Here is a 21,715-nt window from a genome sequence, read left to right on the forward strand (position 1 = left end):
TGACACACCCTTTGCTTCAGGATCTGAGTGGCAGCCTTTTCTGTTGAACAAAGTAATATCTGGGACTGGGTGAGATCATTGTACTAACTGTTTTTCTCTCTCTGAATATAGAAACTGCTAAGATAATACTTGTTATACTAGTATAGTTAAACTTTGATTTTAGGACACTGAGTTGTCTGTGTTCATATTTCATGTTCTATTTAAGGGTTAATCCTGCTTTAACGATCCCTAAGATCTATCTGGTGGACAGTGGTGCTAACAGGAGGGCCCTAGAACCCAATCCTTCTGCTTTCTGGGAAAGTGCTCTAACTGTTCAGTTACTGGGGTCAAAATATCAGAGGGCCTTTCTCCTCCCCACTTGCTAGTGATGGGTTTCTGCTTACATACATTTTTCAGGACTTGGACACAGGTACATGTCCACAAAGAGTATGCATACTTACCTGCATATGTGTGCAGCCAATGCATAACCTATTACATATATTCAGCCTATGCACACCCACTTACATGTCCAAACTGCCGAGGAAACCGAATTCCTATCTACATACAGGTGGCATTATAGGTGCTCATGTGGCTAAAAAATCTGCCATTTAGATGAAGACAGGATATAGAATTCTACTTTGTATGGTTATATGTAAGTTCTGTGAATATCTTAGTGGTATAGTAACATAGATAAAAAATAGATTTCTTTTTCTGAATACTATATATATACTACTTGAGTAATATGTAAACTGATTTTGTTGTTAGGCTTTTAAGTCAGACTTTCTTTTTAGGTAATAGGAATGAAAGGATTTGTGTGTGGGATAGGAGAATGCATTATATTAGATGAAGGGTAGCTGGTGCCAAGAGCAAAGATGGCAAGAGAGTTACAAGGGGTTTAAGATAAAAACAAGAAAATGGTAAGGAAACATTGATTTGGCATGGGAATAAGATTCTTAGAGAGATAATATATTGGATCCGTTTGGCAGAGTATAGGCTTTGGCTTGTGCTAATGCAGAAATACCATGTAGAGAGATTGCGAATAACTATGACCTTTCATCCTTTGAAGGAATCCAAAATGGTCCATGGATGATCGCATTAATTACTCATTTCCCATACTGGCTGATAATCATCATTTAGTTGATTTATCTGTTATTCCATAAGCTGTCTTCCAGTTAATACAGGCGATATTCTTGCTACTAGATATTTATTCAGAAAATAAAGCTGATGATATTTATGTTTGCTTTATCTGTTTAATGTGACCTGATCCCAAGGAAAAAGTTGTCAATATATAACTAGCTTTCCTTAAATAGATTTTAGAATTTGTAGTCTTTCAAATACTTTCACTGGAAATTGTCATAGATTCATGGCTTAAAAATAAAGAATAAACAATTGTGACCAATCAGTTTATTTTCCTGTATGACACAGGACATAAGGCATCCCTGTTAACATTGTGTCATTCAAGCCAAGTAGTAAAATTCTCCTATTCATCAAATAATGAAAGTGAATACAGTAAGTAGTTTGCATATCTACTTTGGACCTACCAATGTAGAACAAAAGTATTTTCTCATTAGAATACAGCATGCCATAAATCTAACTCTTACTTAACAAAGAGGAGGAGAAATTCTAGTATTAAATCCTGGTTAAGGACAGGTTTTCAAGAAGGCTGAAGTGGAAGCTCTCTAAATTTTGAGCTTTATGCTAAGCTGTGAAGGTTAAGTCAGGAGCCAAAAAGAACATGTTAGGCATTGGTGGGGAGGGCTCAGAGGCTGCCTGCATGGCCCAAACCCAGCAGGTAGGGTTCTCGCTCATCTCCCAGTGTGTCCTACAGGCTTCCTGAGCTGCTGAAGACTCCTGAGCAGAGCTGAATGACCAAGCCACCGCTGCTTGGCCAGCAGGGATATCACAGCTGCCCACCTGGACCTGATGTGACGGTGGGTTGTCACAGAATGCACTTTCATGGAGACAGGTCACTATCCGGTCATCCCACACCTGCCCACCGAATGCATCTGCACCTGTCAAGTGTGTGCCAAGTATGTTAGATGCCTGGACTGTGTGTGTGTGTGTGTGTGTGTGTGTGTGTGTGTGTGTGTGTGTGTGTGTGTCTCCTGGATGCCTGGTTTCCATGTGTATGTGTCCCAGACACCTGGGTTTTATGTGTGTGTGTGTGTGTGTGTGTGTGTGATCAAAACATCTTGGTTCTGTGTGTGCACCACACACACACGAAATCTAGACATCCTGGACACTCAAACACACATACCTACACAGACACACACACACAAAATTCAAGCATTCAGGGCAGAACTTGGCTACTGACTTTCATGTGGCTGATGAAGATGATGCTCTCCTGTTGCACAACTCCCCATTTCCTGGGGTGATGGAGAGCTGGTGCTGCACTCCTGAGGTCCCTGGGATTTCTTCACCATCACCTCTCCCATCTTTGTTAGAGGTCTTGCCTACCCCCTCCTGCCCTGGCTCATGAGGCCCTATGGGGGGCAGCTTGACCATCAGAAGAAGCACTTCAATTATGGACTGGGCCTGGCACTATGAGCTTCTGGCACTGTGAGCTTCTCAGATGCAGGGGAGAAGGCAATCCCCCCTGCTAATTGTGAGCCCACCCCAACAGCATGGCAGGCTGCCTGGATCCGTGAAAACCTGGCTGATTACCTCCTCATCTATATGGATGGGGAGTCCTCCCCTGACGTGTAGCACCAGAGGGCTTTGAGTGCTCCTGCCCTAGCACTGTGCCATGGGTCTGTAGCCCTGGGCTCCTTTGGCCCCATGTCATGGGCATTGCTGCCTGAAAACCAGGCTACCCAGGCACCATTCCCCTTCTCTTTCCCTCTCCAACCTCCATCCTGCCAGGGACACACAATGGGTACAAGGTAATGCAGAACAAGAAAGAGACATGCTTTGGTTTAAAAAGTAGCAGTTGCCAAATTTTAACTGTGTTCAATAAAGTAAACCTGTTGAACATGGCCCATGTCTCAGCTTGGTTGCCCCAAAGGGGTGGGAGGGCAAAGTCCGGAAGGGCGCTTAGGGTCGGGGGAATACCACTGACCCCAGAGCTTAACAAACATGAAACCTTGAGGGGAGGCACAGGGTAGGTGGCTTTTGTCCTGCCATCCTACTTTCAGGAGTCCAAAATCAAGACCAGGGGCTTCTCTGTGTAGGAGCTGGACAGTTGCATGATCCTGGACCCAATGTCTGTCTGAGAGCTGTGGGCCAGGAGGTGGCTGCTGGGCTGGGGGTGGGGAGGCATCACTGCAGTGGGCACTGAAGACTGCTGGCTCTCCCACAGGAGACCCTCAGCCTCCAAAGCCAAGTCTTTGAGATGCATGGCCCATGGCTCTTGCTGATGCCTGGGGCTTATGTCAGGCAGCCAACCAGAGCCAGGGGGTAGCCTATCCATGCCAGGGCTGTTCTGCTACCCTGCAGCAGGATCTAGACCAAGAGTAGGTCCACAGGGAGAGAAAGAGCTCCCTTCCAGGCTTTCTGGTGCAAGGGAAGACAAGCTGCTCCAATAGCTGGCCCAGAGGGCTGGTGGGTTGCCCTTTTCCCTCTATTCTGGGCAGCTTTGCACCCATTCAGGACTGGCCTGAAATCACTTGGGAGTCCAAGGCATATGGGGTGACTGCCAGTGGTCCAGGTCCATAATCATTAACTCACTATCCTGGAGCTGTGACTCACTGAGCTCTGCTGTACCATGGTGTGTCTCTTGCAAAGAGCAGGTGGCAATCTCCTGACCATATGACTTGGCAGCCTGGGTGTAAGCACTCCCTGACTTATTTCTCCCATACATATCCTGATTCATTCCTTCTGCCCATTTTGCAGCCCCTGGTGACACTAAGTCCATGGTAGGCAACCTGAGCTCACAGGCTGTTACCACAGCTTGTAACATATCTTCTTCATTTTCCTAGCATCTCATATGCACATTCGCCAGCATCTTGTATGCACATCTTTCATGCATTCAGCAGGTGTTCAGCCACCTGTCCTGGACCCATCAGGCCACCATGAGCTGGCCTTCTGCACAAAGGTGTGGAACCTGGAGACAAAGGGAAGGGTTGCTTAATTTTCAGAGGAGTTGGTCCAGGGCTGGGAAGAACCTGCGATCATGGGAAGGGGGTTGGGGGATACCCTGAGGGTTGGATACAGTGAGTGCCTGTGCTATAAGAATTGGAATCAGCCGTTGTCCAGTGGACTTCACACATGGATCAAATCAGAGGGGGGTGGGGAAAGTGCTATTGGGATGCATGCCACCCTGTCCAGGTTCAGAATTTAGGAGTCACCCTGGCAGCAAGGCCCAAGTGGCTGAGATAATAGTTCCCACATGGGAATCTTTCTATCACATGTGTCTCTTTCCTGGACTGGGAGGGTGGGAGTGATGGAGGGAGGGAGGGAGGTCTGGATTTTTTTGGCAAGGGGACACTTTTTTCTAGTTCCTGCTGTATCATGACTGCAGCAGTTGGCAGGCGCAGCAATTGTCAGTCAGGCACAACTGCATCATAGCTCCTGTCCCTGAACTGGGCATGCTCTGCTGTTTACCCTTTTGACCGTTGAGCTCAATAAACACTAGCAATGCCTTTCTATGAGTGCTTTGGAGAGAGAGGGAGCTGTTTACTTGCAAGTGCTTGAGGTATCTGTGCTTAGGCTGCCATCTCCCATGGAGCGCAACTTGACCCTGAAAGAAATAGCAAAGATGTGTCAATTAGGCAAATTTATTATCTCATTGAATGGGACATGCTCTCTCAAGCACCCAATAGTGGGAGAGGGTGGGGCAAGACTTGGCACTTTGGCTGGGGAGGGCAGCGGTGAGGTAAAAGTAGGAGATTCAATCCCCACCCACCCTTGCCCGTCTCTGGCCCCAACCCCTTTGTGGGGTTCTCATCCATAATAAATAGCCTGACAGAGGGATATGACTGCAAGGGTGGCCTGTGGCAGCAGCCTCAGGTCCCTCTGCTGCCGCTTCCTTCTTCCCCTCCCCAAGGGCTCCACTTTTTCCCCAAGGACATAGGGAGCGGATGTGGAGCTGGAGTGAACCTTGCCATCACAGGTTACACAGCATCCTTGCACATGGCCTGACTAATCAAAAGAAGTGTTAGAAGGAATGGTCACAGATCCGATGTGTTGTGCCAATGCAGCAGCCACTGTGGTAGTGTGGGGTTGGGGGGGAGGTACATGCTCTGTGCTTCTGGGAGGGGTGCAGAAATGTGTGATAGGACTCACTCTGGAACAGCTATGACACTTGTCTGGGGAACAGTGTCCCATGGCCTCTCTGTGCTGCCTCCTTCTCCATCAGGGTACCAGTGGGCAACTCCTCCAGAACACACCTGGTCCCGGGAGTATGGGGGATGTCATCTACCCTATTCTTGGAGAGGAAGTGGCATAGGCCCTTGTAGAATGGTATGCTTTCCCCCAGCCCACTGACCACTGTCTAGTGTCAGACATAGGGTAATAATGCCTCCTTATTTCCATGGTTTTGGCAAGGTACTCCTCCCAGTCTCTGTTGTTGCCCCACATGCACATCCACTGGGTGATGCATTTGAAGACATCTCTGATTTTGTGTCCTATCTGGAGCTGGTGCTAGATGTTTTCTTCACCCCAGATGGACATGAGATCCTTTATTCCCCTAAACTGCCACTAGATTCCTGGGTTTTGGAGGTGGTCGTAGATGGGCCAGGTTCATCCATGGTCCATGGCAGTGCCCATGGTGTCTTGGTGATGGTTGGGCTGCAAGGAGGAGGGTGGCGGGTGGAAGGCTGGAAGGCTGTCTCACTGGATGGATGGATGATTGCAGGCAGACCTGGGGGTAGGGAATGATTGCAGGCAGACCTGGACAGGTTAGAAAAGTGGGCAGTACACAATGCAGGATGCAGTACAACAAGGACAAGTACAGAGTGCTGCACCTAGGGCACAGAAATATCCAGCACACCTACTGGCTGGGAAGTGACCCTCTCAGCAGCACAGAAGCAGAAAGGGATCTCTGAGTCATAGTGGACTTCAAGATGAACATGAGTCATCAGTTTGATGAAATCATCAGCAAAGCTAACCACACTTTATCATGTATCAGCAGATGCATGACAAATAGAACCAACGAGGTGATACTTCCCCTCTATGTGGCACTGGTCAGACTGCAATTGGAGTACTGTGTCCAGTTTTGGGCACTGTACTTCAAGAAGGATGTTGACAGACTTGAGAGAGTCCAGACGAGGGCCACTCATATGGCTAGGGGCTCACAGGACAAACCCTATTAAGAGAGATTGAGGGCCCTGCATCTCTTCAGCCTCTGCAAGAAAACGCTGAGAGGTGATCTTGTGGGCACCCACAAATTCATTAGAGGGACAAAGCAAGGGATCAGAGATGCTCTGTTCACCAGGGCACCTCTTGGGATAAGAAGGAACAATGATCACAAACTGACAGAGAGCAGATTTAGGCTAGGTATCAGGAAAAACTTCTTCATGGGCTTTTTCTTCAATGGGTTTCCAAGGGAGGTGGTGCTGTCCCCTACCTTGGGGGTCTTTAAGAGAAAGCTGGATAGGCATCTAGCTGGGGTCATCTGACCCTAGCAGTCTTTCCTGCCTGGGTAGGGGGTCGTACTCAATGACATGTTGAGGTCCCTTCAAACCCTAGCATCTCTGAATCTATGAAGGTTCAGGTCTTGGTGCATGATTCTCACTTTCACTTCAGAGGCTTGGGGCCCCTGCTCCTACATCACCTGGCCTCCAGATCCTGGACTGGCCTGTACTAGGCTGCCCCTGGAAACACATGGAACTTCCATAGTGTTTCTGGGGCTCTGCCATACATGGTCAGTCAGCAAGACCAGATGGGGAGAAAGGTTGCGGGCCTGGGGACAGATGTTTGTCAGAGAAGGCTTCCCTGATGCTTGTCAGTGACATCCTGGGGATGGGGCCAGGCCAGTGCTTGTACAGAGGAGTTGAGCTCTGGCTGAGGCTAGAGTGCCACCCCCCTAAGGGAGGTGAACAGGGTGCCATAAAGCTTCATGGTTTGTGTGTGGAATGTGACCTACCGTGAGCCACAATGGGATGTGGTACAGATGTTCATTACAGCACTCTAACCAATAGCACTGAAGTCCAATACCACATCCATCCAGGGTTATCTTAGAGAGGGGTGCACCATTTTTACAGCACTCTGTGTGCCCTGACCATCTGTTTGGTTATAGCTGTAGACTGCTTTCTGTGTGTATGGTACAATGTTAGTATAATTTTTGTACCTTCTCTCTCACAAAACAATGTTTATGCTAACTGACGGGATCCTAATTTCTGTAGTGCTGTGTGTGGTGTGTTGGTTCTGCTGTGCTGTGTGTTTGTTCTAGACTAATAGATTTAATGATCATAAACCCTCACCAACATGCAGCCTTGCACTGTATTCCCTACTAATACGGCCTTTTATTAAGGGCTCAATAAACTAGAGGGCATATGGATCGATTTTTTTATGTTGTATGAAATAGTCTTGCTCCTTCACTAAAATGGCCCTCCAGTGAGTAGCAGAGGCGCTACTGAACTTTTTTAGTTTCTCAGATATTTTCCTATTAGAGTAGAAGAAAAGCCAGAGGATGCCTGCATGCCTGTTTATAACTGCCTGTAGATATAGGTATATTATTGTCTCCTTAGAAATTTCCTCATGGGTGATGTTTCAGACATGAAATTACTCCCAAAACCTTGCCAAATATTGAACATGTTAGTTTTCTAGAAAGATGACAGAAGAATTTCCCCCTTAATTCTTGGATATCTTTGAAGCAATGGTTAAGGTAGATCCTGCATGCATTTTAATGAAAATATCAACAGTCATAAACAATTTAATTCACTATAAATCAAATAAGTCCAGGCAAAGTTATAGAATAGCTCATCCATGGAATATGATTATGTTTCAATTTCTCATGGAGATTTATGATCTCAAGTGCAGGTTCTACAGAATTTTAAAGGCAGAAATAAACCACATCATTCCCTTTAGTTAAAGTGAGAGCCTTTTCAAACATTGCAATATTTCTACTCATCTTTATTGTGTCGCTTGCTCACAAGTCTGAAATTTCTGTTGCACTACATTAGCTATTTTGTTTACCAGGACCTCATCTCTGGGCTGATTGATTCTGACAATCTTCATGACTTTAGCTCATAATGCTCATAATTTCATGCAGATAACATCATTTTGTCTATGTTAAAAGTATGTTCATAGTCATCTGTTTTAGCCCACAAAATGAACTTTTTATACAGCAAAAAATCCAAACATTCTGAAGGAGGCATTAGTGTTCATGGATTAGGCAGAAATATGTGAGTTTCTCATACATAATTATACGGCGGCATCTTGCCCAGACATATCCAAGTACTATAGCTCTTTCACACAAGATCAGACAAGACTGTAAAATCACAGTTTATTTTTCTGTGAACCTAAATCATCCCTTGGGCTGTTCAGACTACAGTTAGTTTATTTTCACCTTCGAAGCTAAGCCTCTTGTTTCCAGGACATATTAAAATGGTCACGGAGCTTGAAGATATCATATCACTTTGCTGGGAAGAGAGTACTGAACTTGTAAATGTAGCTCAGAATAATAAGCACTATTTCATAATATGCCTATGGAAAAAACACAAAGGACACTGAAATTATCCTAGTCTAATGTTCTGACCATGAGATCAGGGAGCCAAAGTAGTTTAAATTTCAATCCTAGCTCCATTTGTAGCCCTGAGAAAGTCACTTACCTGCTTCTCTTTTTCCTTTAAAATCCTTAAAATGTAGATAATAGTACTTATCTACTTATAGAAGTTATATGGGCTTTATGACAGAGCAGAAGATACTATTCATTAATTAATGTGAGTGACTTTCAGTGATGCTAAATTATTCTATGACTATGGTGGGTTGCTAGCATTTTCTACGTGGCTGTACTGATCTAAGAATTTAAATATATGACCAATTTGCCATAGGGTAGACAGAAATGATTCTTTATCTTAATAGGGATGGAGCATGTGTATCTGTGTTTGTGCATCAAAAGGGACTATCTGTGTGCTCTTGCCCAATGTTAAGCTGAGGTAGCTTAGCTCTACTGCCTTTGTTTAGCTGTCACATATAGCCATATAAGCAGTGTCCATGGGTAGTTACCATAAAGCAACTGATGTATGGTAAAGCCCCACACACCAACGCATGTAAATTGTTCATATATCTATACTCAAATTTAATAGGAAGCTGAGTGGGGGAGGAAGCCAACAGAAAAAAGCCAGCAGATATAGAAAAGGATACCACAATGTATGCTTTAAATTAAAGTTGTACAACTGGTGGCACATGGCCTGCATGAGGCACCCAAGGGGTTAACATGTGAGCCCTGGACACCCACTTGACCACTGTTGCCCCTTACTCTAGCAGAAAAAGTCTTGGAGTTCCCTCTTCCTCTTCTGGCTTCTGCTGCCTAACTCAGCCCCGGGGGGTATGGAGGGGCAGTGCATTGTAGCACAGCTTGTAGTATCAGGTAGACTGGCAGCACACCCAGAAGCCAACCAGCAGATGCCACTCATTTCAAGAGGTGCCATGAGCAGGCACCACAGGCTTCCCAGATTGCACGTCACAGAGGAGCCCACAGGGATTGCAGGTAACGCAGGGACTATGCAAGGTGTGGCAGGTTGGGGAAATGACTGACTACCATTTACACACTTAGTGCATTCAGGTCGGGGAGTGGCCACCAGCCTGTGTGCAGTGCAGAGGGGTAGTGGGGCACCCTCTTGCATACAGGCATGGTGTGCAACCTGGGGAGCCCACAGCCTCTGCTAATGTGCCTCCTGCAGTGCGTGGCCTCAGCTGGCTGGCCTCTGGGTGTACAGCCCCCAGCTGCTTAGAAGGTGGCCAGCCCTGCTGTAAAGACAATGGAACAAGATGGTAGTTTGCAGCTGAAGGAAGGACTGCTGCCTTTTTATTGCTTTATGATGAATCTCTTTTGTATTTATGAGAACAGAGGAAATATTGTACACACATTCAACCATTATAATAATGAACATCTTCTATCATTTTCAGCAGGAAGAAGTTACCTTTGGGCACCCTAAACTTGTTTTTGTAGTCCAGTCTCAATGGATCCAAATAGGAGGTATCTTTGATATTAGCACCTGATTTTTATCTTGTTTCTTCATTATCTTGGTGGGTCACCATCAATTAATTTGAAGATGATTTCCTGGAAACTGGTCAAGCTGTGCTGTACTTTGAGGTACATAATAAGTTTCCCACATTAGAAGTAAAGGTCATAATTTCTGTTGCCATAGGGCATCTATACTCAAAAAGTGAGGCAGCTTGAATGTGCTATAATTATAGCATTTTGGAGCAGGCTTGATTAACAGAGTCTGCTGGAGTGTAGTAATTACCATGCTCCAGCAGACTCCAGCACCTCATGTATTAGCGTCCCCATGCTTAAAAATGGCAGGAAGAACACTTTAACTAAAGCTTGTTGAACAAGCTTTAGTTAAAGTGATCCTGCCACTATTTTTAAGTGTAGGGATGCTGATACACAAGATGCTTCGGGCTCCTTAATTAGAGTGGTTCTGAGAACTACTCTAATTAAAGCACACCCCACCCCCAGTCCCGGAGCACGTGTATAAAAGCCCCTAGTTTTCAGGTAACTTTTACCAGAGTCAAAGGATGTTGACTACTTATAAAAGTACATATTTAAATCAATCCTTGTTCAATAAATGTTTAAGTACAAGCTGGTTCTGTTGAAAGCAATGGGCTTTAGACACATACTTGAGTGCTAAAGCTGAGTTTGTGCTAAAGTGCTTTGTTGAGTAGGAAAGGCCTGAAAAATCCAACTCCAGAACCTCAGACGGTGAAAATATATGTGAACTCAATGGAACCATTTACATCTGTTAAAGATCTACATTAAGAAACTTCACTGTGGATAGTGTTTATTTAATGCATTCGAAAATCATTCCAGACATTTCCACTGCCCATCAATTTACCACAGACTAGGCTTGCTCAATAAGAGTAGCTTAATAAGAGAACGCTGCAGGATACAATTGGAAGGACTACTAAGATTAATCTCTACTACTATGGAAGGAAAAAAATAACTTTGTGACATTCTTCAGCAAATAGCTAATCATTATTTAATTCCTTTCACATTCTTAAAATTAATTATGCTGAGCTTATTGGGTTATTCATCTGGATAAATAAAAGATTTCTAACTTTTTTTTCCAAAGTACAACACAGCAAATTACATTTTGTTTTATAGCTTGTAGGTTTAATTTAAGATGTATGAATAATTGCAGTTGAAGACACTTCATGCTAAAACACTATTAATATCTCCTAGCAAAATATAGGAACTCTACTTTTGTGGTTTAATAAGTGGTGCTGTACTGCAATGGAGGTCCTATGAGAGTACATGTGGTACCTACATTATTTCCAAAGACAGATGAAGTACATTGTTTTTTGTTGGTGTATAAATTAACAAAAATGGTAAAACTCCAAAAATAATCTATTTCTCTAACTTGCAATTAATGGTTTCCAAGGATTTATGAGCAGGAATAATAGAAAATCAGTGCGGCTTTTTTCCTCAGATCTGCTGTGTGGGAGGAGGTTTGCGGATAGGGACTCTCCAAAGTATGTGGAATTTCTGTGGGGGAGTTTGTTTTGATTTTCCTTTCTTCTTGGCAATACTGTAGAATTTTAATGGCAAATATCACGGAGAGTCATTCAAAAATATTTATTAGGTTTTTTTCAAATGAACTACCTCTTGCTGGACCGCTTTTTTAAATAGAAACACCACAAAATCCCACAAGCTGCACCACAGGAGTTCAATACTTTTCAGCTGAGTGCATTGCAAATGCCACTTTTACTCTGCTCTGTTCTAGATACCACACAGCTTCTTCTAACAAGCTACGTTTTACTCTGTCCAAGAAATTGAGGAATCACCTTCTAAATGCCATAAGCATCATCTGAATCTTCAACACAATATATAATAGAGCATTATATACACACACACACATATATATATGCATACACACATGCATATACACACACACACACACACACAGATATATTAATGTATATTCATAATGTTTAACAGATATTATTTTGAAGATTCAAATGATGGTTATAGTGCTCTTAGAAGTCAGAGAGAGGTCGTGATTTCTTCCTGTTTGCCATATAGAAGACTGAGAAGTTGATTCCTCAATTTTTGGGAGAGAGTAGTATGTATAAGGTAAAGTACGTATAAAGACATGAAATATACACTGAAGATTAACTATAGATTCCTGATATAATCATTAGCTTAACATTTAGTAATGCTGGTAAAAAAGGGCAAAAATTCAGTCCAAAAGCCAATGCTCAATTGAGATGATTAGGAAAGATCCATTGAAAAGCTCCTCACATCAGTAAAGTACGTTATACTGCACATCATAAATGTCACCAGGATTAGGTGCTAAAATAACAGAACACTTAACAGAGGTAACGTTTTTATGATAAGGAAGATAACACTTCTATACTATAACAAAATAATAGAAGACAAGCGGCCAAATCTTTAACCTGGCATTGACCTGAGTTCCAGCTATGTGGATACAGTTAAGCACCCAGAAACACGGGACCTTTGGTAAATTCACAGTGCAAATAATGGGAGCTACTGTAGATGCTTTACTTACTACAAGTATCTGCGTCTAAAATCTCCTTCAGCAGAAGGGAGTAAGACAACTAGCCCTGTTGTTATTCAGTTCTCCCCTCCTTTCCCTACCCCAAAAAGAAATGCTGGAATATAATTTCTTCTAAATAATCCTGATGTACATAGTATTTCTGATATTTGTTTCTCTTGTTTTTTACAGAGTTCTCTATATCTTACTAAAAAAAGTCTCTTAAACAGTCAAGATTTAGGTTACTAGTTTACTAATGGCTTGGATTACCCAGTGCTGTCTGTATTATATTTATTCGGGCATTGAGGCCCCTCTGTTTGTGAGCATAGCTTTTTAAGTGTGAACATTCACAATATTTCCTTGTATGTTTGCACAGTTGGTTCTACATAATTCAAGAGGCAACAAACCAAGAAAACATGACAGAAAGCTTTAGACAATTTATATGATGTATGCTCTAATTTCAGAGGGAAGGTTCTGATACATTTCTCTACATTTGGTTGTATCTGACTTTACAGACAGCCTCATTGTCTTCACCTGGGCTACCCACTGAAGAAAGTAACATGAATAGAAGCACAGGAATCTGTCCCAGAATTATTTCATAATTATAAATCAATACTTGAAGTCTGGTTTTCTACCATATCTTCCATCTGTCAGAGAAGGGAAAAATGACAAGCTGGCTTCAGAAAGGCCCCTGCTATATGTTACATATATTACACAATAAAGTGGTTAATCACTCAAGAAGTTAAGACTGGCCCCATGTGCAAAATAGTTATCACCATAAAAATTATCAACATAAAAATGACTATCCAGCGATAAAAAGAGCCAACCGACTATAAAGGTAGTGCTTGAAAATGTGTAACAATTGTATAGCTCCCTGGTTTGTATCCGGCTTTAATACCCAGTATGAACTAACATAAGATAGACCACTTCTATGGTTTTACCAGTTAACCAGATGTAAATAGTCAAGGTACTGATAGCATTTCAAGGAGTTACATTTGCAATTTGATTTAAAAATATTCCATTTTTCTGTGGCACCTTAATATTGTCTGTTGAAAATATCCTTCAGTATGAAAACCCCCAAACCAAAAAAAACAGTGCTTTTCAACATCTTTATCAATGATTTGGATGTGCAAGTGAAGAGCTCACTGGCTAAGTTCACGGCCAACACCAAGTTATGGGGGAGCGTAGTCACACTTGAAGATAGGCTGCAGATAAAGGCAGACCTAGACACACTGGCAAGTTGGGTGGATCAGAACCAGATGACATTCAACATTGAAAAGTGTAAAGTGCTCCCTCTGGGGATGAAAAGTTCCCAATATGCTTACAGGCTTGATGCCACCAAATTGACTAGTACCAGGACTGAAAGGGACCTAGGGGTAATAATAGACCATAGTATGAACATGAGCACTCAGTGTCATGCTACAGCCAGCAAGGCAAACAGTATTCTGGCATGCATCAATGGATGCATCTCAAGCAAAACCAAGGAAGTGATTCTTCCACTTTACTCAGCATTGGTGAGACCACAGCTGGAGTACTGCATCCAGTTCTGGGCACTGCACTTCAACAAGGACGTGGAAAAGCTTGAAAGAGTACAGAGAAGAGCCACCCATATGATTAGAGACTTGCAACACAAGAGATATGAGGAAAGGCTGAGGGACTTGGGTCTCTTCAGCCTAAAAAAGAGAAGGCTGAGAGGGGACTTGGTAACACTATATCAAGGGAATACATCAAGGGCTCTGTGAACAACTGTTCACCAGGACACCCTTGGGGAGAACCAGGAGTAATGGCCACAAACTCCTAGAAGACCGTTTCAGGCATAACACTAGGAAAAACTTCCTCTCAGTCAGGGTGTCCAGACTGTGAATTAAACTCCCTCCAGAGGTGGTGCAATCACCTACCCAGGAAATCTTCAAGAGGAGACTGGATGGTCACTTTGCTGAGGTCACCTGACCCCAGTTGTCTTTCCTGCCTAGTGCAGGGGGGCTGGACCTGATAATCTTGAAAGGTCCCTTCCAGTCCCTTACAATCTGTGAATCTATAAAACAAAAAACAAGACAATGCAATATTCTGTCCCTCTCTGTCTTCTACAATTGATCCATTAATCTTTCCATATAAATCTGAGCCAGCCCCTCTCAATCAACTTGCTTCATTGTCCTTAGCATCTTATGTGGTTCCTCTCAATGGTTTCCCATCTTGGAGTTGTTCCTCACAATAACAGTGGCTTTCTCTGTATTCTCTGGCTGGTAACATCAGTGGTAAAGTTAAGTAGTAAACCAACTAGGCTTTAGGCATCTACTCTAGCATCTACACAGCTTGCCCCAAAGTTTACAGGATAGAGCAAGTGTCAGCAACCCACAGCTTGCAGGCTGGATCCAGCCTGCAGAGTCCTTGGATGCAGCCTGTGGATCTGAGTTTATGTGGTGCTTGACAATGGAGAAGTTCTCTTCATTCTCCATGGACAGAAGTGCTGGCTGTGGGTGTTTTCCCCATGCTGCTGTGGGAGCTGTCCACATGCAATTGCCTACCCACCCATGTGCCTCGGACCTGAGACAGGTCATTCTGGCCTGCAGCTGGAAGGATATATATCCTAAGATTTTTCCCTTTCCTTTTTTACTTATAAATATCCATGTTACAATTGAAAATTAAGCTTTCTATATATGATAGGAATTTTTAAAAACATTTTCCTTTCTATGGTCTTCTTTGCAATTATTAATCTTGTCTGAAGGCACTCATATGCTATGGTGAGGAGTAAAGATGAAGGTAAATCATAAGACACATAGATTGGTACATCTATCACTCTATGTTGGCATAGTTTGTAAGAATTTTATTAGGGAACAGATGTCACATTGCCCATTTTCACTCTAAAATTTCATGTTCCTATAGTTTTGCTTTTTTTCTGCTTCAAATTACATGTATATAATCTAACAAATTAGGTTTTCATTGCTAAGAAAACCAGACTTCTGTAATCACATATTCAAGATCCAGTTTAATTTTCTGTGTGGTGCTCAGGGAATATTGCGGCTTGGTGTGATGAAAGATAAGTGTGTGGGGGGGAAAATCTTAGAAACTGCTTTTGACAGAACAATAATATTTAACCTATGTGCCACAAAAGCAAGTTCTATTTTAATCAAAACTTGCCTGTGTTTATATATTAGATTGGGCTTCTTCTTAATTGTTCTCTTTTTTTCCATGCATTAAGAGAAAATATATATTTTCAATTTCAATGACTTATTTTAAGATTAAAGGAATAGTACAGCAATAAAGAATAAAATTGAAGCCTTCCAGAGGAAATATAACAGTCCTCTTCAGCTGAAACTACTCTTTCAAGCTGAAGGCCTTGCAGCAGACAGGCAGGCAAACTTTTCAAGATTTAAGGGTTCACTGAATGAAAAAAGAATCCATTATAATTACATTATTTCATATAGCTTATTAGTGTAATTTTCACTCAAAGCATATGGTTATATTTCCCAGTTCTGTTTGCCTTTGTCTCTCCTCCTCTCCCTTTCTTTTTCACACGTGCACATATACACACAGGCCATATACAAATGGTCATGTCTGGTGGAGGAAAATTTCCATCACTAGAATTGATTGTGATGCAAGGAGCAGCCCAGACATTCTGTTTGCAACCACCCACTCTCCCCTTCTCCTTGCACCTTCCCCAGACTGGTCTGATCTCAGCCTAAGAAATGCCTGAGTGCTTCAGTTCTCCTGCTCCCAGGTGAAATGGAGCAGCGGAGCAAAGCCTCCTACCATCTTCTCAAAATGGGGGCTCCAAAAAGAGAAGCAGGCATGGCTCTCTCTACTCAGCTCATGGGCACTGTGGGAAGAGTGCACTAAGCCTCACAGCAAAGCCCCCACCTGCCCCACACACCCATACTGTATGAGGAACGAGTGGGGGCTTTGCCATGTTATTCCAGAAGAGCTTCCTTGGCCAAGCCAGGTGGCACATGCAGCATTTAAAGCTTGTGGGGCTGGGAACCAGGGTGGAGAAATCCTCCTCAAGCCTGTTTCCATGCAATGCCAGCTTCACATTGCCACCCCTGCCACCATATTGGACAGCAGGGTGGCAATTTAGGAGTTGGCACTGCTGTCTCTTCTCAGCTCTAAGGCACCAGGGTCTCCTGGGTGAGAAGCAGGCAGGGGGTGGCACTGCTGCCTCTGCTTCTGGTGCCCAGGAGCCAAACAGGAGGATCAGTGGGGCAAAGTGCCATGTCTGCCTCTCACATTGGGGACCCTGGTATGCAAGGAGCTGAAGGGTCAGGAGGGGAGGTAATCAGTGGCTGCTCCCCCACTCCCCTCCTGGTATACATGAGGGGTTGGAGCAGTTGCCCTTCTCTGACCTGGGGTGACTCTAGTCTCAGGATGGTACAGGAGTCTTTCCCCTAGGCCCCACTTCTTCTGGTCCCTGGGAGCAGTTAAGATGGGTGAGAGTGTACAAACCTTAATTCACACAGTGGAAATCCTCCCACTAGTGACCTTTCGCTGATTAGACTTGGGGTATTTTTTCTTCCAGAACCACCATTTTTGGTCCAGGAAAAACTGTGAATGTTTCTATACTTGTTCTTTGTACCAGGGGAAAAGTGATTTTCCCCAGGCAGAAACTGACCATCTGTGTATGGCCATACATATGCAAACACCCATTGACTAGGCTTAAGCAACTAAAAATTACCACCCAGGGCTTCTCCATATCTTTTTCATATTTGCCTGTAATGGTTCACTTCTTGGGTGAATGCTGCACATGTGTAGGGGACACAACCCCAGACATTGGAAATAATGTCCATGGAGGGCAATAGAGTCTGACAGTTTACAACAACTGAGGACCTTCCCTTGAAAATCTATAGTGACATGATTGAGGGCCTCAGCTTTAAGTTGACCGGTGCCTTCTTAAAAATCATGATCAAAATAATAAATCATTCTGTGACTTTTCTAACTGTCAGTCTTCTGAAATGCATAGCTGAAGCCCTTGTATGTTATTTAGCTTGGATGTCGGTTATATAGCTATGACAACAATACAGTTATATATATTGTATATGTATTTAAAGTTAATCATTGAGCATATGTTTCCTTTGGATAGCATAGACAAGAGTGATATGCCTCCTACAGTAAGTAGAAGGAATCTCCATAGTAAGAATCCTTCTCTGCTCAGAGAATCAATGAATGACAATATTGTGAAGACCCTTGAGACTTTATCCTTCAAGCAATATTTTTTGATGATAAACACACTCTTAAAACAGAGTAAAAAAGACAAGTGGGGATGGAAGAATAGCATTAACCTAGATAGCAATCTCTGTACTGTTTAAAATTTAATTTCCTCGTGATTCCTAAAAATCTCACTCCACTGAATACAATTTCAATTTAATGAGACTTAATAACAAATGTTTGTCACTTAATGAAGTAGTTGTTGCAATGCCACAATAAAGAGCAAAGCCCCACAAACTAATCCTAGGCTTAGCAGTGTTAGATTATCCAGAAAAAGGGAGTAACCCTTTGTGTGGCTTAAACATTACAAGTAGACCAATGTCTGAAATGTAATCAAATAATGTATTGTGTTTAGATTTGAAGGCTTCTTATTTATTGAACAGAGGAATCCTAGAAATGTGTATGGAGACTGGGACAGGCCAAGGGATTGTGGAGGAGAAAAATATTTTAAAAATGGAATTTTTTTAATGTTTGATTTGAAAAAGTTAGTAAATATTTTGCTTTTGGTGTTGCTAATATTATTATTATTGAAAATTACATACAAGATTAAGTTAGCCAATTAAAATATTGTAGGGCAAATCTGGAAACTTAATTTATTCTTTAACACATCGCAAAGATATTTTGCCTAATTTAAGTACAGATTTCAGAATTTGTCAGGGTGCCAATGACAAAAAGTCCACATGGATTAAGGAAGATGAAATCCCGTTAAAAAATATAAAGCTGCACACTAGATTCATAAAAAGAATATAAACTATATCAACTAAGATTAAATTAATTTTTAAAAATCACATTGATAAGAACAGCCAGACATTTTTTTAAAAGATCCTGATTTTTATGCTATAAACTTACCCTCTTAATTTTGCTCCAGTATTGATACTAATGCTGGAGTTGTTTTATTAACAAACATTTAAATCATGACATGTAGAAACATTAAATGAAAGACGATTGCATCATCTGTTCACAAAAATCACTCATCTGAAATAAATCTCTTTGTCCAGATGACACACAATTCATAGCAAAACATAAGACTCACACATTTTATTTGTTTTGTAGAATGTAGTTTACAAGGAAGTTGGTGCATTGGTTAAATTTTTCATTTAATGGGAAAAAAACAACAATTCTTTCTCTGAATCAGGTTGGGGCTCTTGAAACAAAGGTTTGTAAGTAAAAGAAAATAAAGATGCTTTGGTCTTCTAGTAGATAAGCAAAGAGAAAAAGGGTCAGAGTCTATCCCATCTGTTAGGTACGTAAGTTGACCTAGGTACTCACATGTGATCCTGTTCCACCCTCGTCAGTTCCCTGAAAAAATGTATATACAAATGAATGGGTCCCCCTCCTCTTCACTGCCTGTGTGACTCAGTCTTAAGGGCTGGATGTGTTACAAAAGAAGATCCATTAATGGATTTTTAGACAGCTGAACAATGGAATAAAATCATACTTTGGCAACCTCTTTAGTACACTTAGATATCCAATAGGTGGAATAGGATCTGTCCCACTTGGTTCATCTGTAGATGACAACCAGTTGTTTCAAAAATGAAAAATGCGTGTCTGGTTATTGTATACCGTAATCATCCACCACGTTGTCTTCAAAGGTCATGTTGTTCCAGTGTGTCTTTTAGAGGAGAAAGGAAACTGAAAGAATCACTGCAAGTCATGAGTAGATTTTGACAGATTTAAAACTTCAGATGTTACATTTGCCTCTATAATATGTCCAGGATCCTCTGGGAATTAGCTTTTAAACTTATCTGGGTATTCAAGTAGTCTTTAAGACTTTTTCAGTAGAATTAAGATTGCTGTAGTTGCTATTTTTTAAAAGGAAAAAAAAAGTGTTATTGCTTACTACCTTTTAAAGGGATACATTTTGTTCCTAAACCAGTAAAGCAGTTAAAAATGTATTTAAATGTAAGCAAGGGATAGTCTCATTGTTCCCAGTTTTGTCAAAAAAGAATACTCCCATACTTAAACATAAGCACTTGTTTGAATGCTCTATTGAATCAGGAGCTCAGAAACCTCAGACATGAGAATTTCCTCTTCACTACAGAAATTATTATTTTTGCATAGTTATACGTAGTTCATTCTACAGGACAGTGGGATACTAAACAAAATAAGGATAGGGTGCTAGTACACTGTCCATCTAACATTCAAAAATTGTGCACCACCCAGCACTAAACCAGAGAAACAAGAGAAATCTCCATATACAGAGTTAGGTTCCATGTAATGAATTTAGCAAAAGCAAAGCATGAGTATGACCCCATTACAAGCTGAGAAATTAATCCACGACAGTCAACTATCACTGACAAATCCACTGTAATTGCTCAGACAGTATAAAGAGATTTATACGTCAGTAGCCTGAAGGTCTAGATTGCAGTGAGTTGCAAGAGTTCATTAAAGAACTATTTCATACTCCTGTCAATCTGTCATTTGTTTCAGGTTATTGCTATAAGAAGAGGTTAACCCAAATGAATAAAGGATCATGTAAGATGATTTTTTCTCATTTGTAAAGCTCATCAACTTGACAAGCTTTTGCTTCAGTAATAGAAGGCATTAAAAAGGGGGAGCAGAAAACCATTTGTACATTTTGTTTACAGTCAGGCCTGATCCAAAGACTCTGCTGCTTTCTGAGGTCTTTCAATCAGCTCTCTGGTGCCATTCTCTGAACATCTACAATACATTGCCCTTTTTTTGTTCAGATTTACTTCCCTTCTCTTTGCTGAAGACAGCCAAGTACCACTTTTATTTTACATTACAGTCAGAATTCTACTGTTCATTTTTAAGGCTCCAGCATCAAAGAAGACCAAGGAAAACTGGTATTTTCTTTAGAAAAAATAATACCTGTCATTTCAGGAAAACTATAATAAGAGCTTCTGAAAAAGAAATCATTGGCCAGAGACATATTTTAGTGCTTTGTGAAATATTGTCTCTTTATACAAAGTATGTTCCCTTTTCTATTACAGGAAATCAAAAACTGTACTGTTAAATTGTAGTCCAATAACAACATTTCATCTATTATTTTCTAGACTGTGTGTTAAGAAGCAGAAATAGAAAGAATTGAGAAATAGTGAGTTTTCTTTTGGAATTTAATGAATCTTTCTCTGGCTATGGTTCAGGATTCATGCTTGTACTCGGGCATATTGGAATCCTGGAGGTTATAAACAGATTCAGATTAAGCTCAGACAGAATTTGAATCCTCATTGTAACCCTAACATTATCTCACGTACATTCTACTGGCAAGAATAACACCATCAGCTTAAATGGATTTTTAGTATTAGTTATTAAAAGGAAAAAGAGCAAAGTCTAATTCAGTCCCGAGAACCAATCAGATTTTCCTTGGATTGATTTTTTTTTGTCTGATATTGGTGATGGTTGAAGTAAGGGGCTCCATGAACAGAGGAGATTTAGTATTCCCTCCCTTATGAGCAAGGGCTGCAGAGGCAAATATTGTATTCTTTGAATTACATTCTCTGTAGGACTCCTTGGATATCTTTTATTAGACCAATTAAATCATTGGAAGATTTTTTCTTGCAAGCTTTTTGGCACAAACACCCTCCTTCAGTCATAGGGAGAGTCTGCTGTTATTTTGTGTTATTTGTGTATATTGTGGAATAGAAGCCAATATCCAAAATGGAGATCTGTGAAAATACAGATGTGTGGCAGTGAGGATCAGAGGGCATGGGAGACAATAGGTGTGTGACAGGTCGGTATCAGGGGAAGAAAAGGAGGGAACGTTGACATGGTGTTAGAATGTAGTTGGTGGGTTGTGAGTGTGTGCATGATATACAAATTAGTGATCTGTGTATGTATACTGAGTGTGTAGGTATTGATTTTTTAGGAGGATCGTGTACAATTGCAGGAGTAGAGATTGGGGGCAGGGTGTGTGAAACTCATTTGAAATAGGAGCTGGGCTGAACTGGGAACTGGACAAAAAAATCGCTGTG

At 41.8% G+C, this 21,715-nt stretch overlaps 1 long non-coding RNA gene across 1 annotated transcript in view; it reads right to left on the reverse strand.

Annotated features, from left to right (window-relative positions):
• Positions 1-10,153: 10,153 nt before the first annotated feature.
• The window catches only part of LOC109302608, a 19,166-nt gene continuing 7,604 nt past the window's right edge, over positions 10,154-21,715 (reverse strand). The window contains exons 2-3 of the long non-coding RNA XR_002098861.1: positions 20,451-20,456; positions 10,154-10,165 (exon numbers count right to left, since the gene is read on the reverse strand). This is a non-coding gene — a long non-coding RNA (uncharacterized LOC109302608). The remainder of the gene's footprint in view (positions 10,166-20,450; positions 20,457-21,715) is intronic.

This window comes from Gavialis gangeticus, unplaced genomic scaffold (assembly GCF_001723915.1).
Source record: "Gavialis gangeticus isolate Ggan-Ray unplaced genomic scaffold, GavGan_comp1, whole genome shotgun sequence".
In the NCBI taxonomy this organism is placed as follows: Eukaryota; Metazoa; Chordata; order Crocodylia; family Gavialidae; genus Gavialis; species Gavialis gangeticus.